This window comes from Drosophila elegans, unplaced genomic scaffold (assembly GCF_018152505.1).
Source record: "Drosophila elegans isolate 14027-0461.03 unplaced genomic scaffold, ASM1815250v1 contig_380, whole genome shotgun sequence".
NCBI lineage: Eukaryota > Metazoa > Arthropoda > Insecta > Diptera > Drosophilidae > Drosophila > Drosophila elegans.
The window spans coordinates 4,500-14,107 of NW_024545764.1; the positions used below are offsets into that span (position 1 = coordinate 4,500).

General features: G+C 34.6%; 2 non-coding genes and 1 pseudogene across 2 annotated transcripts; all 3 read right to left on the reverse strand.

Annotated features, from left to right (window-relative positions):
• Nucleotides 1-448: 448 nt before the first annotated feature.
• Nucleotides 449-3,274, reverse strand: LOC121467342 (annotated as a pseudogene).
• Nucleotides 3,275-3,629: 355 nt separating this feature from the next.
• Nucleotides 3,630-3,808, reverse strand: LOC121467338. The gene has a single exon (XR_005977448.1). It is a non-coding gene; the product is annotated as a 5.8S ribosomal RNA (ribosomal RNA).
• A 736-nt stretch (nt 3,809-4,544) lies between these two features.
• Nucleotides 4,545-6,537, reverse strand: LOC121467339. The gene has a single exon (XR_005977449.1). It is a non-coding gene; the product is annotated as a small subunit ribosomal RNA (ribosomal RNA).
• Nucleotides 6,538-9,608: the final 3,071 nt, after the last annotated feature.

Here is a 9,608-nt window from a genome sequence, read left to right on the forward strand (position 1 = left end):
CTTGCGCACCTTATCCGCTACCTGGCTACCCGTGACACCCGGGTCTTTGCTGACAACAACAGCAGACCAAGTCTCGCGAGGCTTCCTCGGCGCAGGAACCGGAGCAGCGTGCGGCACCGGTAGGCTCGGATACGCAGCTGCATACCCGGTAGGCGGCAAGGAGACCACAGCTGGCGCAACAACGGGCGTAGGAGGTGCAAGCGATTGCTGCTTACTCATCTCCTCGAGGACGGCGTTACGCGTTGCCAGCGAAAACACCATCTCCTCGTACCTATTCAGGCTACGCATCATTGCGCTAGCCTGCACGGCGTTCAACTTTGCCGACACAACATTCGTCACGAACTCATCCCTTATTTGGGAAAGCTCGCTCGCGATCCTCGAAGTAGCATCAAGGCGATGCTTAAGTTTCGATTTAGCAGCAGTGGGCGCAGCGGGAACAACAGATTCAGCAGCAGCGGCTGCATGGGCAGCACGAGGGGGGCAACAACAGCTTCAACATCTTCAACAGCTTCAACAGCTGCACCGAAACTTTCCAAGACCGACTGTGAGTAGATAGGGACAGTAGGAATCTCGTTAATCCATTCATGCGCGTCACTAATTAGATGACGAGGCATTTGGCTACCTTAAGAGAGTCATAGTTACTCCCGCCGTTGACCCGCGCTTACTTGAATTTCTTCACTTTGACATTCAGAGCACTGGGCAGAAATCACATTGTGTCAACACCCGCTAGGGCCATCACAATGCTTTGTTTTAATTAGACAGTCGGATTCCCCAAGTCCGTGCCAGTTCTGAATTGATTGTTAATTGATAATCGTTATAATTAATAAGAACTAATTGGTTTGACCCAATTAGTATTCTTAAAAATTTTAGCAAGAAAGTTCCACAATTGGCTACGTAACTAAACTATCCGGGGAACAAGTAACTTCCATAAATGAAAGAAACTCTATTTACCCAGAACGAGCACATAAACCATGTTATTGTTTCCCAATCAAGCCCGACTATCTCAATCTTCAGAGCCAATCCTTATCCCGAAGTTACGGATCTAATTTGCCGACTTCCCTTACCTACATTATTCTATCGACTAGAGACTCTTCACCTTGGAGACCAGCTGCGGATATTGGTACGGCCTGTTGAGAAGTTTGCGTGTCCCCACCATAAATTTTCAAGGTCCGAGGAGAAAATATCGACACAACAGTATATGTCATGCTCTTCTAGCCCATCTACCATATCTCTCTGCGAAAGACTTCCATGGTAGTACGGCTATAAAACAGAAAAGAAAACTCTTCCGATATCTCTCGACGGCTTCTTTATGGTCGTTCCTGTTGCCAGGATGAGCACGAGGCCCATATTTAATAACAAACGGATACTCAACAGGTTACGGAATTGGAACCGTATTCCCTTTCGTTCAAAATTATTCAAGTATATTATTTTTGCCTTTTATTATTATTTGTGTTTCTTAATAGTTTGCTTTTTGTTTTACTTGAAAATTTTCGGCTTTCGCCTTGAACTTAGGACCGACTAACTCGTGATCAACCACTGTTCACACGAAACCCTTCTCCACTTCAGTCCTCCAAGGTCTCATTCGATTATTTGCTACTACCACCAAGATCTGTACCAATGGCAGCTCCATGCAGGCTTACGCCAAACACTTCTACGCATACCATTGTACCTTCCTACTCACTAAAGTTTCAAAATTTATATTACAAGTAATATAAATCATCTACTTTAGCGGTAATGTATAGGTATACAACTTAAGCGCCATCCATTTTAAGGGCTAGTTGCTTCGGCAGGTGAGTTGTTACACACTCCTTAGCGGATTTCGACTTCCATGATCACCGTCCTGCTGTTTTAAGCAACCAACGCCTTTCATGGTATCTGCATGAGTTGTTAATTTGGGCACCGTAACATTACGTTTGGTTCATCCCACAGCGCCAGTTCTGCTTACCAAAAGTGGCCCACTGGGCACATTATATCATAACCTTAAACTTCATATCAAGAAAGTTAAGGTTCTTACCCATTTAAAGTTTGAGAATAGGTTAAGATCGTTTCGACCCTAAGGCCTCTAATCATTCGCTTTACCAGATAAGATTATTTTATATAACATTAAAATGCACCAGCTATCCTGAGGGAAACTTCGGAAGGAACCAGCTACTAGATGGTTCGATTGGTCTTTCGCCCCTATACTCAATTCTGACAATCGATTTGCACGTCAGAACTGTTTCGGTCTTCCATCAGGGTTTCCCCTGACTTCAACCTGATCAAGTATAGTTCACCATCTTTCGGGTCACAGCATATATGCTCAAGGTACGTTCCAGTTAGAGGCATAAATAATATAAATATCATTATACATAACTATATAGAACGCCCCGGGATTGTGTTAATTAGCTATAAATAGTTAAAAAACTAATCCCATTATTAGTCAAGTTAATTACGCTATTAGGTTTATATCCCAATAACTTGCACATATGTTAGACTCCTTGGTCCGTGTTTCAAGACGGGTCCCGAAGGTATCCTGAATCTTTCGCATTGTTAATCATACAAGTGCTTATAATAAACACAAAAATCAATGATAATTATGCCATTATATAATTCCGAAAAATTAACGCACTGTATTCATATAAATCTATCAACACTTTATCAAATTAATGACATTTAATCTGTGTTAAAACGCAAGCATTTTAATTGGATTAAACTATAAGCCATATTTTATGATAAATTTTGTATGTTAATAGATTACAATGTCCTTATATGGAAAAAATGCACACTATTATCATAATATTGTTTAAATATTACAATTTTAATGATGAATTTTCCATAATGGATATTCAGGTTCATCGGGCTTAACCTCTAAGCAGTTTCACGTACTGTTTAACTCTCTATTCAGAGTTCTTTTCAACTTTCCCTCACGGTACTTGTTTACTATCGGTCTCATGGTTATATTTAGTTTTAGATGGAGTTTACCACCCACTTAGTGCTGCACTATCAAGCAACACGACTCTTTGGAAACATCATCTAGTAATCATTAACGTTATACGGGCCTGGCACCCTCTATGGGTAAATGGCCTCATTTAAGAAGGACTTAAATCGTTAATTTCTCATACTAGAATATTGACGCTCCATACACTGCATCTCACATTTGCCATATAGACAAAGTGACTTAGTGCTGAACTGATTTCTTTTCGCTCGCCGCTACTAAGAAAATCCTTGTTAGTTTCTTTTCCTCCCCTAATTAATATGCTTAAATTCAGGGGTAGTCCCATATGAGTTGAGGTTGTATATAACTTTTTATTAATTAATTCTTTAAATATAATGAGAAAACATTTTATAAATTCGATAATTATAAAGAACCAACGAAGAGCAATAACATTTCCAATAGCTTTCGAATTTCTAATCATTAATAAGAGACAATTCTAGATGAAAAATATTTCAACATTTTTTATGCTAGACATTTCTCAGTATCATTTGATTGAAAACGAAAATATTTTTCTTCGTTTATCACATCCATTGTGAGTTAATGTTTTTCATATATTTTTTAATATTATGAATAATAAATAATTATCCAATAATATACCATGTGCTTATAAATTTTATTTAAAAATTTTATAAACAACTTAATTAGCATAGTCTTACAACCCTCAACCATATGTAGTCCAAGCAGCACTATAAAATTAATTAAAGTACATAACAGCATGGACTGCGATATGCGTTCAAAATGTCGATGTTCATGTGTCCTGCAGTTCACACGATGACGCACAGTTTGCTGCGTTCTTCATCGACCCATGAGCCGAGTGATCCACCGCTTAGAGTTTTATAATATTTGTTTTTTTAATTTCGTCAATTGTGTTTTTATTGAAAGAAATTAAAAATACACCATTTTACTGGCATATATCAATTCCTTCAATAAATGTATTTTTATACCTAAAATAAATGTTGCGAAATGTCTTAGTTTCATATAAACAATATAATACCAATTTTCATTTTTCATTTTATTTCTATTTAAGTTTGATATATATTGCATTTTATATAAAACATTAACCTGATTATTAACCGGGTACAACATTATATATTTTAGGTTGTTGCATTAACCAATGTATGCCCATAACTTAGATGAACAATACATATGCGCAACGCGTGTATATTATGGTCCATATACACACAAAGTAATTATATTATATTCTATTATATATTATATATTTAACATATCGTATATATATCTTCTATCTATCTGTATCTCTAATCGATTGGCCAGGTCGATTTTTATTTTATGGACATCAGAGCCTCCGCCCACGACTCGTAATTGATATCTCATAATAATTACTCGGCATTGGACACCATTTGCTCGAGCTATTTAAGTCCATAGGACTATACTTTTTCTTTCATTAAAACGCTTTAAATTAGATAAGATATTTTTGATATATTTTTTGACATATTTATATATATATATATATATAGATTATATAATATAATATATTTTTTGGCAAATTTATTTTTTTGTATTATTAAATAATACAAAATTTTGTGTTAACGGTAAAGATATTATACAATAATGATCCTTCCGCAGGTTCACCTACGGAAACCTTGTTACGACTTTTACTTCCTCTAAATAATCAAGTTCGGTCAACTTTTGCGAAACAACCGTAACACGCAAGGCGTCACAGTGATCACGTCCGGAGACCTCACTAAATAATTCAATCGGTAGTAGCGACGGGCGGTGTGTACAAAGGGCAGGGACGTAATCAATGCGAGTTAATGACTCACACTTACTGGGAATTCCAAGTTCATGTGAACAGTTTCAGTTCACAATCCCAAGCATGAAAGTGGTTCAGCGGTTTACCCGGACCTCTCGGTCTAGGAAATACACGTTGATACTTTCATTGTAGCGCGTGCAGCCCAGGACATCTAAGGGCATCACAGACCTGTTATTGCTCAATCTCATTATTGCTAGACGCAATTTGTCCATTTAAGAAGCTAGTGTCCTTATAATGGGACAAACCAACAGGTACGGCTCCACTTATATAAACACATTCAAACACAATAAACATTTTACTGCCACCATGAATGAAGGCTATATAAGCTTCAACACCATAATCCTGAAGATATCTATTTAATATATTTGAGTCTCGTTCGTTATCGGAATTAACCAGACAAATCACTCCACGAACTAAGAACGGCCATGCACCACCACCCATAGATTCGAGAAAGAGCTATCAATCTGTCTTACACACTTATGTTCGGACCTGGTAAGTTTTCCCGTGTTGAGTCAAATTAAGCCGCAGGCTCCACTCCTGGTGGTGCCCTTCCGTCAATTCCTTTAAGTTTCAGCTTTGCAACCATACTTCCCCCGGAGCCCAAAAGCTTTGGTTTCCCGGGAAGCGACTGAGAGAGCCATAAAAGTAGCTACACCCAATTGCTAGCTGGCATCGTTTATGGTTAGAACTAGGGCGGTATCTGATCGCCTTCGAACCTCTAACTTTCGTTCTTGATTAATGAAAACATCTTTGGCAAATGCTTTCGCTTAAGTTAGTCTTACGACGGTCCAAGAATTTCACCTCTCGCGTCGTAATACTAATGCCCCCAAACTGCTTCTATTAATCATTACCTCTTGATCTGAAAACCAATGAAAGCAGAACAGAGGTCTTATTTCATTATCCCATGCACAGAATATTCAGGCATTTGAAGCCTGCTTTAAGCACTCTAATTTGTTCAAAGTAATTGTACCGGCCCACAATAACACTCGTTTAAGAGCACTAATGCAGGTTTTTAAATAGGAGGAACATATGAAAAAATACAAGTATTTAAACATATATAAGAACTCCACCGGTAATACGCTTACATACATAAAGGTATAGTACTAACCACAATTGTAAGTTGTACTACCCGTATGAAGCACAAGTTCAACTACGAACGTTTTAACCGCAACAACTTTAATATACGCTATTGGAGCTGGAATTACCGCGGCTGCTGGCACCAGACTTGCCCTCCAATTGGTCCTTGTTAAAGGATTTAAAGTGTACTCATTCCAATTACAGGGCCTCGGATATGAGTCCTGTATTGTTATTTTTCGTCACTACCTCCCCGAGCTGGGAGTGGGTAATTTACGCGCCTGCTGCCTTCCTTAGATGTGGTAGCCGTTTCTCAGGCTCCCTCTCCGGAATCGAACCCTGATTCCCCGTTACCCGTTGCAACCATGGTAGTCCTAGATACTACCATCAAAAGTTGATAGGGCAGACATTTGAAAGATCTGTCGTCGGTACAAGACCATACGATCTGCATGTTATCTAGAGTTCAACCAGTATAACGATCTTGCGATCGCTTGGTTTTAGCCTAATAAAAGCACATGTCCCATAAGGTTCATGTTTTAATTGCATGTATTAGCTCTAGAATTACCACAGTTATCCAAGTAACTGTTAACGATCTAAGGAACCATAACTGATATAATGAGCCTTTTGCGGTTTCACTTTTAATTCGTGTGTACTTAGACATGCATGGCTTAATCTTTGAGACAAGCATATAACTACTGGCAGGATCAACCAGAATAATGTTTTTAATTCATATTACTTTCATATTTTTTTAAAATAGAAATTAGTAATACAAAATTTATTATAGAGTATTTTTCTTTAAATTGCATTTAGGAGGGAGGAAAATAATCTTGATACGAATATGGCTATCTTTGTTTAGCTTCATAATCGTTTTAAAATTCTTTATATTTGTTACACGCCACGTTTGCCCACAGTAACTAGAATTTTTCATATATAATTCTATAATATAATTCATATTTACATATTTCATTTTAAAATATCATTTTATTTCGCCATACATATATATTTCACACATGTACCAATTATTTTTGATTAACCAATATAAATATTGAGTTAAATCATTTGTATTTTTATGATAAATTTAAAATCTATCATTTCCATATAACTCTCTGGTAATATATCACATAAAACCGAGCGCATATGAAACATTTATAATATATATATAATATATATAACAACAGCACTAATAATAACATTAGCCTGAATTAGATTAACGATAAAGGTCGGAAAACAATTGTTGCCATATAATAATATATACAACCTTGGCTTTCGTTTTCAACATTATTATCTAAAAAGTGATGACACTTAATATTAACCGTATCAAGCCAAGTCTCGTATTCGCAAGAATCAAGATACAAAACATACGGAAAATATTTAATTTTGCTATTAAATTGACAAAATTATATGGATATCATAAATTTTGTTCAACTATAGATGGACAACCACTGACCATCCTATATGTGTTTTTCGACACGTTGTCTTGAAATCGGGTATTTTCAATTCTATTTGCCACCCAACATATGGGATATCTCAACTAATATTGATCAATATCGATATGTTTCACATTTTCCATACATTTCATATATATTATATCAATAATATTGATTTATTACAACATTTTCATATATATGAATGTTATTTATTATAGGTATTCACAATATAATATTAATTATATATGTTCTGAGAAATACCCATATATTTGGTTGCCAGCCAACAGGCACTACCCTATATATGTTTTTGGACACGCCGTCTTTAAACTGCATGTTTACAGTACTAAAAGTCTCCCTTCATATGAATTTCCTCCATATACTTGAGGAAATTGAAGGAATATTTTATATTTTCCATACATTTCATATATAATATATCAATAATATTGATATATTACAACATTTTCATATATATGAATGTTATTTATTATAGGTATTCACAATATAATATTAATTTTATATGTTCTGAGAAATACCCATATATTTGGTTGCCAGCCAACAGGCACTACCCTATATATGTTTTTGGACACGCCGTCTTTAAACTGCATGTTTACAGTACTAAAAGTCTCCTTCATATGAATTTCCTCCATATACTTGAGGAAATTGAAGGAATATTTTATATTTTCCATACATTTCATATATAATATATCAATAATATTGATATATTACAACATTTTCATATATATGAATGTTATTTATTATAGGTATTCACAATATAATATTAATTTTATATGTTCTGAGAAATACCCATATATTTGGTTGCCAGCCAACAGGCACTACCCTATATATGTTTTTGGACACGCCGTCTTTAAACTGCATGTTTACAGTACTAAAAGTCTGCCTTCATATGAATTTCCTCCATATACTTGAGGAAATTGAAGGAATATTTTATATTTTCCATACATTTCATTTATAATATATCAATAATATTGATATATCACAACATTTTCATATATATGAATGTTATTTATTATAGGTATTCACAATATAATTTTAATTTTATATGTTCTGAGAAATACCCATATATTTGGTTGCCAGCCAACAGGCACTACCCTATATATGTTTTTGGACACCCCGTCTTTAAACTGCGTGTTTACAGTACTAAAAGTCTGCCTTCATATGAATTTCCTCCATATGCTTGAGGAAATTGAAGGAATATTTTATATTTTCCATACATTCCATATATAATATATCAATAATATTGATATATGATAACATTTTCATATATATGAATGTTATTTATTATAGGAATTCACAAAATCATATTAATATTATATGTTCTGAGAAATACCCATATATTTTGTTGCTTTACTATAAGCAATCCATTGTATGGATATTCTCAATTTACCCAAATGAATATAGATATATTTTTTTAATATTAAATATATTAAATTTCATTTCATTTCATTTCATTCTTCCATTCCATTCCATTCCATTTCATTTCATTTCATTTCATATTCATTTCATTTATTAATTCGAAACTTTTAGTAAATCTTGTTACTTTGACAATTTTTTATCAGCGTCACTAAGTAGATGACGATTCCATTTGGCAACCATAAGGGACTTGTAGTTTTTAGACTCAAATTTTTCATATGGAACATTTTTTTTTGTATATTTGTATATATTTATAATATAAATAAGACTCTTTTAATTTGAGATTTGTTTATATGCGTCACTAAGTAAGATGACGATTCATTTGGCTACCAAAAATGACTTGTATTAATAATTCTTTCTTCTTATTTAATATGCATAGATATCATTTCATTTGCCTTTAATAAGAGACATTAGTTTTGCTATCAAGCAAGACTTATTATATTTTGACAATTTATATCTGCGTCACTAAATAGATGACGATTCATTTGGCTACTGTATGTGACTTATAGTCCTAAGATATATAATATCTAAGCTCTTACCTGGAACTTCAGCACTCGGCATTTGTTTTCACATTCGCGTCACTATTAAGATGACGATGCATTTGGCTACCATAAGTGACTTGTAGTTTTTAGGCTCGTATTTTTCATATTAAAAGTCTTTTTAATATGTATGCAATTTTTCGTTTTAGTTTTTTTTCAAATTGTATATATATATTTAAAATAAATATATATACCGTTTAATTTGCCGCCTTTAATAAAGGGACTTGTAGTAAGACTCTTTTAATTTGACATTTTATTATATGCGTCACTAAGTAAATGACGATTCATTTGGCTACCAAAAAAGACTTGTAGTAAGACTCTTTTAATTTGACATTTTATTATATGCGTCACTAAGTAGATGACGATTCATTTGGCTACCAAAAAGACTT